The 6,038-nt window shown below is 34.6% G+C and overlaps 1 long non-coding RNA gene across 1 annotated transcript; it reads left to right on the plus strand.

Moving 5' to 3' along the window:
- The first annotated feature begins 943 nt into the window (after nucleotides 1-943).
- On the plus strand, nucleotides 944-5,548 carry LOC114301966 (uncharacterized). The gene is made up of 5 exons (XR_014363261.1): nucleotides 944-1,632; nucleotides 2,525-2,606; nucleotides 3,623-3,680; nucleotides 3,837-3,961; nucleotides 5,450-5,548. It is a non-coding gene; the product is annotated as an uncharacterized LOC114301966 (long non-coding RNA).
- The last annotated feature ends 490 nt before the right edge of the window (nucleotides 5,549-6,038 follow it).

Below are 6,038 nucleotides of genomic sequence, written 5' to 3' on the forward strand. Positions count from 1 at the left end.
TATTTTTGAGTCAAAATATGGGACCTAAGGCACAAGTCTTACCTGCCTTAGGACAGGGCCGGCCCTGGGTGGTGGTGGTGGTTTCTGGTTCCCTGTGGAACCCATTTTTTTTTTCTCTCTCCATTTTTTGATTGATGCTTGGGTCGTCCACGTTCACAGCAGTGCCATATATTACATGTAATGTAACCTGCTTATATGGGTCCTTCTAAGATATTTTCAATCTTAAGGATTTGCATCTTGAGAATCTGTGCATTTTAAATTCAAATGTCATACTCATGACCATAAGGTTAAAGAATCCAATATTGTAAATAACCCGACTAGTCTGTTTAATGACTTTTTTCTCATTAATATCTTCGAAGCAACTTGTTAGTGTGGTGTCCTTTATAGCTCGTCATAATGTAGAATATTGAAAACGGTGGTATTACATGTACCAATTAGTATACTAATTGATGATGTGGTATAATTTAAGAAGTTTTTGAAATTTGAAATATAATTAATGAGTGGAGTCAATAATAATATTATAGCTAGTGTTGATACACTAGTTAGCACACTAATTGGTACATATAGTATTATTCTAATGGAAACGGTGATTCTCTCCGTACTTGCAAATTCCCGAAGTTTTCTACTATGCACAAAAAGCAGTACTTCATCCAATAGCTCCAGTATTTGAATAGATGGAGACAGAAAGTTGGTTTGTGGGGAGAGGAAGAGGGAGAGGGAGAGAAAGAGAGAGAGAGAGAGAGAGAGAGGGTTGGGTTTTGAACACTTAACAAAAAAGATTTTGACAAATAGGATAGGATGACTCTCTCTCCTCTCTCTTTATATATCTGTGTGTATCAGATTTTGATCAGATAGAATAAAAATTGAACAGATAGGAAAATAAAGCTTAATGAATTTCAACCAATAGAAAAAAAATAACTTGATGAATTTCAACAGACACTACAAGAAATATAGGTTTTGGCGACGTTTTTTTAACGACACTTTTTAAAACGTCGCTTTTCGTAATATTTAGCGACGTTTTAAAAACGTCGCATATTTCTGTAAATAAAACGGTGCCGTTTTGTAATAGAAGGCGTTGAGACACGCCTCCAAATGCGTTAGACCTCACGCGCCTCTTTTGAATCTGCAAATAATTGTTAAAGCCTATGTAAACCCTTATTTTGAATACTCACGGCTTGAAATCTCGCCTCTCTCACAACCCTCTTTCTTCATCTCCCGATGTTGCTCCAGAGTGGTGTCTCTCTCTCTCTCTTTAGATCGATCTCTCGCTGTTAACCCTCTAAGAGATTCATCCTTCATCTTTGAGATTCAGAGATTTAGATCGGTCTCAGTGATTTCAATTTCGAAGCTCCAGAGCGGTGTTTCTCTTTCTCTCTCCCTAGATCTCTCTCTATCAACCCTCTCAGAGTTTCATCTCTGAGATTCAGAGATTCAGTCGGTCTCAGTGATTTCATCTCAGAGCGATTTCGATTTCGAAGCGCCAGAGCAGTCTCTCTCTCTAGATCTCTCTCTGTCAACCCTCTCAGAGATTCGTCTTTGAGAGTCAAAGATTCAGAGATCAGTCTCAGTGATTTCATCTCAAAGCGATTTCGATTTTGAAGTTCTCTCTCTTGATTTCGAAGCCCCAGCGAGGTATCGATTTCTCTCTCTCTCAAGCTCTTCCTTCCCGTCTCTCTCGATTTGGTATTTATTTTCTTGGAAAACCTATTCAATTTCTTCTTTTGTTTGCTTTGTCATTCTTCCTTAATATGTTGTGTTTTTGTTTTGAGAAAATGCCAAATGTGCTTGTGATTATGACATTTGTTGGATTTGTTGGATTTGAGATCATTTTTGGACTTAGTTGATTATTTAGTTTTCTCAGATGGTGATCACAATGGCGGACGTTCTACTCATTCTGCTCATCTTGTTGAGGAAAAGTTGTCTGGCTCTTTCTCTATGAAGTATGGATTATTTCCCTCTCCGTAGTTATTGCTGTTGTTCGGATCTTCCAGCAATACTGCCACTATACACTTTCTAAATTGAGCTGATTATTTCCTTTTTGAGATAGAAAACTTAAAACCTTTCCTCTACCGTATAAACCCCTGACTTGCTGACTTTTGCAAACCTAGCCTCCCATGAAACCAATTATAGAGAGCCCTAGTCCTAGTCTTCTGAAGTTGTCTTAACTTATGACTACTCATATTGTGTCTAATTTTGGTTCTATTAGGATAGGAAGAATAGAATTTATATTTCTATACTAACTTCTGTGGTATCTATCTGAGAAGCAGCTTTTGAATTGGATTTGCACATGCCTTAGTTTATGAAAAATTGCATTTCCAGAGGAATATATCTTTGGATTGAGGAAAATTGTTTCTTATACTATTTTGAGAATTGATTGCAAAGCAATTCTAAAAAATTTACCAATCAATTATTATCTATTAAATTATTTCTCTGCATGACAACAAATTCATTTGGTGTCACTTTAGAGGATAATATGAACTTAATTATTTTTCCTCTTTTTTTATTTGTTTTCTTCATTCCTCAGTGGTGCATTCCTTGAAGATGCTACGGTTGTATCATGTGGGCATTCATTTGGTGGTCAACTGCTGAGGAAGGTCTTAGAGACCGTAAGTATCAGTCTCTAAGCAATTTATTTTGATAATTGCACATGTTATTTGCTCTGAATGTTGTTTTTTGTTGTTATTTGTTGTTAATGGTCGTAGTTTTATTTTTAAGGGTTTAATGACTTCAAAATATGTACAAATTGGCCTTCATAGAGTTAACAGAAAGATCTACTCAAACTCTATTGCGATCCTACAAAGCTATATTAATGCTTCCCCATTTTTACTTTTGGTATATTTCGTCATATTTGCTACAATATATGTATCATGCAAGTTTGGATTGTGAACACAATTTGTAAAATCTCACAATGTATCCATTGATATATAGAATATTGATGATTTGTATTGCAATAGATACATATGTTTTTAAAATTACAAAGTATCAAGGATCTATAGAAAAATTACAAATTCCACGAAAGGTTTCCATTTATCTCCACCCATCTTTCCAATAACCGCAAAATATTTAATATTCAGATATGTTTCCTTAAACTGTTTCCTGAAATCATCCATGAAGATAAAAAGTAGGCATTGAAATGCAAAGAAAATGGAATGAACAAGACGACATTTTGGTCATTGTACCCATGTTAAAAATGATACTTTGCTCCTCACAGCAATGGGTATGTTGCATTTTGAAATCCGAGGGTGAAAATGTAAAATTGGGCCAAACCAGAGGAGGTGAAAGGTACTTTCACCACAAAAAAAAAGTAACTTCGAAAGAAATTAGCTCTGTAACTATTAGCTGCATATTGTGTGTTGTCTGTTTTAATTCTTGAGAAATTTGATAAATAGAGCGCTTGTGTTATGTTGACAAATAAGAGATGTATTTGGCAATTGTTGGAAGAAATTGGCTCCTTAATTGTTAGATGAATATCTATCTTATGTCACATCTATTATAATTATTGAGAAATTTGTTGAATAGATCCCCTTCATGTTGTGTTCACAAGTAGAGGTCTCTTTGATACTTGCGTGAAGAATGATCAGTTATCCAATGTAATGGAGCTTAATTATTTGTCTTCTCACAGTCAAGGTGTAACCTCTGCAGTGCAGAAATTGACACCAGTTCTTTGATCCCTAACTATGGTACATTTCAGTTTTTCTTTTTAAATCCATTTTTTTTCCTCTTTGATTTCTAGCTTTCCCTAATCATCTCTTTCTCTTTCTCTCTCTCTTGGCTAGCTTCTTATCTGTCTTTTACATTCCATGTTCCAACCCACATTGTTTATTTTTTGTCCACAGCTCTGAGAGCTGCGGCTGCAGCTGTAAAGCATGAGGATGACAGGAGGCTTTTCCACAATGCAGCTCTGCGGAAACGCCGCAAAGAGATGGGTTACCAGATGCATATGGTGAAGAGACAAAACAGGGTACCTTCTTCATATAAATATCTGAAGTTTGTATTGTCTCATCCATTAGCAACTAGGAAAACACCTGCTCGAGCAGTCATAAATAAGGCCTGGTAGAATTAGAAATAATGAAAAACAAATTTGAATAGTTGTACTCTAATCTTTCTCCTACAAAATGGCTGTTGAATTTTTTTTGGGTTTTATTTTTTATTTTTTATAAAGTTCGTGGTTAGTGATGTTGGTGTTGATTGATCTAGGTTTTATCACTTAGCGGGTATAGTCTAATAATTTTTCTTGAAGGTTGTAATTTAAGGTAGAATCATAGTTTTGGATTTTACCATCCAACTATGAATGAAACTACAGGAAGGTGATGCATGAGGGTTATTGGAACTTATCTGCTATTCCATGTGGGATATTCATGAAAGATCTATATTCATGAACTTATCTCTACTTCATGTTGAGAATTGAAACAATAGTTGTTTGGTACTCCCACTGTCCCACTTTGTGTCTGTCTTAATGATTTTTGGAAGTCTTGTTGTTTATGTGTCTTGGTTTGGCAAGAAAAAAAACGATTTTAACATTACCTTCTTATATTATCTCTTCTTTACATTTATGTTTAAACACATGCACAATCCCAAAAGATTTATTCGAATGAGCAAGGATATTTTTTTTTTTGTAAATTTATGGTTCAAAGATTCTGTCTTTAAGATTTTGTGCATTGTCAAGTAGCACACAAAATGGGACGGAGGGAGCAGTGATGTAGGAAGTCACAGCTGCAGCATGTGTTTCCTAGACTATAAACAATTGGTATTTAGTTCTCAAGGTCAAACCTTAATCCCCTCGTATCTATTTGTTTTAATCTTTCTAACAAGAATACCAACAAGGAGGTGATCCCTAAAAGGACACGAGGTAAATGACATGGGGACATTGAAAATTTATGAAAACTGACTTGGGTGTCTAGGTTCATCAGGCACAGTAATATATGTTTCAAAATGGGTCTAATACTTGCATGTTTTTTTGTTTATTCTCTTGGAAAACGCCCTCACCATTTTCATGCTGGATCACTTTTTCAGTTCATAGGTGCTACAATGGGTACGTCTGAGCTAAACATACAGACAGACACTGACAGTAGGAAAAAGAAGTCTTGTCTGTTGAATATATTTTAAAATTTTCTATAATGTCCGACTTTGTATATCATTAACACACATGACATGTATGCTAGCAAGATAGATGGGCTCATGCAAACAAGTAATCAATTGGCTTTGACACTTGGGATAATTAACAATAGCCAGTTATAAAATCACAATTCATGCTTAGGGACTATCATTCCAATGGCATACTTTTGTTGGGACCAAAAATAACCAAAATCAGAGGACTCTACTGAAATGCCCAAAAAATAGTAAATACTTTTATTCTCTCTTTTGTTCTTATTGGGTAGTGAAATAAAAAAGGTTACCCACCATATTCTTGTAATTTACCTCTAGTTGACTAACATCTAAAATTTTGCAGCCTCAAGAGAGGGAGAGAGCTGAAATAGAGGGGTTTGAAATAAGTGTTGCCAAGACAAGTTTAATAATATCTATGGTAATTGATATAATTTTTTTTGTGTTTTCAAGCAAAAACACAAACTTTGAACTATTTAGTTTGACTCAACACATTTTGAAACTTATTTAGTTTTCAAGCAAACTTTGAACTATATCTACTACTCATTTCGACTCGTCTCATTTCACACAAGCCTTCACATTTTGTAACCTTTTATCACCCTTATATTTGGAAACGGTTTGATATTTAGTATCTAACATTATAAGAATTTTTCCCCATGCATCATGATTCTAATCCAAACACGATCATTCCATACAGAAGGATTGTGCCTCAGTTGAAGAACTTTGAAAGTCTCTACAATTTGGTTTTTGACCACGTGTTTTGGGATGTGTATATTCATGATCGCTCTTCCCAAAAACTAAAAATAAAAGTGAATCATAATTTTATTCATGTAATTGTAAAAGTGATTATATTCATGTAATGTTTATTTAGTCAATATATTGAAGTAGTTGTAAAATTTTATTCATATTATTGTTATTTTTCAGTTTTATTACAG

This window comes from Camellia sinensis, chromosome 3, assembly GCF_055761805.1.
Source record: "Camellia sinensis isolate YWXY chromosome 3, ASM5576180v1, whole genome shotgun sequence".
NCBI lineage: Eukaryota > Viridiplantae > Streptophyta > Magnoliopsida > Ericales > Theaceae > Camellia > Camellia sinensis.